The sequence below is a fragment of the Eucalyptus grandis genome, chromosome 6 (genome assembly GCF_016545825.1).
Source record: "Eucalyptus grandis isolate ANBG69807.140 chromosome 6, ASM1654582v1, whole genome shotgun sequence".
Classification (NCBI taxonomy): Eukaryota; Viridiplantae; Streptophyta; class Magnoliopsida; order Myrtales; family Myrtaceae; genus Eucalyptus; species Eucalyptus grandis.
The window spans coordinates 41,606,067-41,608,393 of NC_052617.1; the positions used below are offsets into that span (position 1 = coordinate 41,606,067).

General features: G+C 39.6%; 1 long non-coding RNA gene across 2 annotated transcripts; it reads left to right on the forward strand.

Annotated features, from left to right (window-relative positions):
* Window positions 1–427: 427 nt before the first annotated feature.
* Window positions 428–1,453, forward strand: LOC108956862. Of its 2 annotated transcripts, none has more exons than XR_005551776.1 (3): window positions 428–575; window positions 818–934; window positions 1,404–1,453. It is a non-coding gene; the product is annotated as an uncharacterized LOC108956862 (long non-coding RNA). The 2 variants fall into 2 exon arrangements; XR_005551777.1 differs by having other exon boundaries at window positions 483–545.
* Window positions 1,454–2,327: the final 874 nt, after the last annotated feature.

Sequence of the window (2,327 nt, forward strand, 5' to 3'; positions counted from 1 at the left end):
AATCATTTTAGATCCTAAAATATTCTAATGCTTATTGATAATGGTTTCTTGGCGATAGATGTTGGAGTACCATAATAGATCTCCTGGAACCAATTTGAGTCAGGTACAAGTTGGCTCACTTCTTTTGATATGAGATTATTTGAGATACTATTTATGTAGTCACATTGTTTAGCAAATCATGCCTTTTGTGAATGTATTATTTTAACCTTTATACAGGGGTCATCAAATTCATTTTAACATCCTGAGATTAATGAATTGAACAGTTCTTAAGGCATAAACAAAGCATGGTTGCACCATAATGCATTGGGAGGTGAAGGATAAGTAAACAAAGTTTTCAAAAATACATCATTGACAATTGTGAGTCATGCAAGTAAATGTCATTGCATTGATGCTTGCTTCTATTATTTCTCCCGCTATGTCTGATTGTCACTTGCTGTCCTAGGGCTCAAGTTGCTCAATACATGAAGACTGAGTGAAGAGTGCGCAATTTCCAGTGTTATCATATTCGTTGTCTTGCTAAGGCAATCTGCATCAGAAGATAAAGGGTTGTTCCATATTCTTATCTAGACGTTCCAGTTAGTGTTCTTTCCTGATTTTTTCTAATTGCACTTCTCCAGCCAGTGATTTATTTCATCAGATGCTGTAGGGTGACGTGGGAATCAATCCATTTTTTGTTTCTGGAATTAATATGTGTCGCATCCTGATTGGGCGGTGTGATTATTGATTGGGCAGGTGTAATTAAATGAAGATAATGTAATACTTAACTTTACCCATGGTCAACATGCTTGGATTGTTGCTTATTTGTACTTCTACGCAGGGATCTTTCCAATAATAAGCTCAGTGGTTCTATCCCATTTTCTCTTGGTGACTTGGAACATCTGCTAAAGCTGTGAGTGTCATAAACTAGAAAACAACGATCACATGGAGATGGGAGGTATCATCTGATCTTGTGCTGACTTCAGTGTTTTCTTTGGAGGAATCTTAGCAGAAATCACTTGACAGGATTTATTCCTGCTGAGTTTGGCAATCTGAGAAGCATCATGGATATGTGTAAAACCTATTATCTTAGTTGCCATAATTTCCTTTTGAAGACTGAGAAATTCCGGAGTCTCTAATTTAAGCCTCTATGTTGCAGAGATCTTTCAAATAATCATCTATCAGGCTTGATCCCTGAAGAACTTAGTCAACTTCAAAGCATATTCTCATTATACGCATTCACTCCCTTTGATAGGCCTTTGATGGTTTTCATAATATTCCTAAACTGGGATATATTTGGCGCTTGAGATTGTTATTCACAAATTCTTCGTTGTTTGAGCTTATTCATTTGTCCCATACTTCTACATACATAATGGGGACCATTGGCTACATAGACCCAGAATATGCCCGCACTTCTCGCCTCACAGAGAAGTCAGATGTCTACAGCTATGGAATTGTTTTACTGGAGTTGCTGACTAGCAGGAAAGCAGGACAATGAATCCAATCTCCCATCACCTGGTTTGTCTTTTGTCCAAAATCCTTGACTACCTCCTGTTTTTCTTTTAGGTCATAACTCTTACATGAACGACTGTTTGCAGTAGCGGATAGCCGAATCTTGGGCAATTGCATAATATCGGCAGTTTAGTTGTTCAACCAAAATTTTTTTGAGATCTGGTCATGGTATCAAACATGTTCTTTGCACGCTCTGGAGGAAAGGCAAGGTTGTCATTCCTGCTTAGAATTCTAGGGCTCTGCATGTTTGGTCAATCTTTGCAGTTTCGTTGTTCACTAATAATGACTACTTGCATAATGCAAAATAAGTACATCTCGAGATTTCTCTTATGTAAATTGCTTTGGATTCTCATTAGATCTTATCCAAAACTGCAAGCGATTGGTAATGGAAACGTTGATCCCAATGTCACTGCCCCATGTAAAGATCTCAGAGCGTTGAAGAAGGTTTTCCAACTTGCTCTCTTGTGCACTAAGAGGCAACCATCGGAACGTCCTACCATGCATGAAGTGGCTAGAGTCCTCGGAAGCCTATTGCTGTCCACAACCCCACTGAAGCAGTTATCTGCGGTAGGGTCCGCTTTGCTTCCGAGCACAAGATCGCTAGTTACATGGACGAGTATGCAAATTTGAAGACTCTGCACTTGGTAAATTGCTCAGCCATGAGCACCTCGGATGCCCAACTCTTCCGTGAATTTGGTGAGGTGATCTCTCATAACAGCAACCTGGACCTTGAAAAGTCGGCTTAAGTAAGGATGGGTAGGCTTTTAGGTGGGATGGAGGCAAAGAGGGAAAATGTATATATGTGGAACTCTCGACTCTCTCTTGTTAGCAAGCTAGTT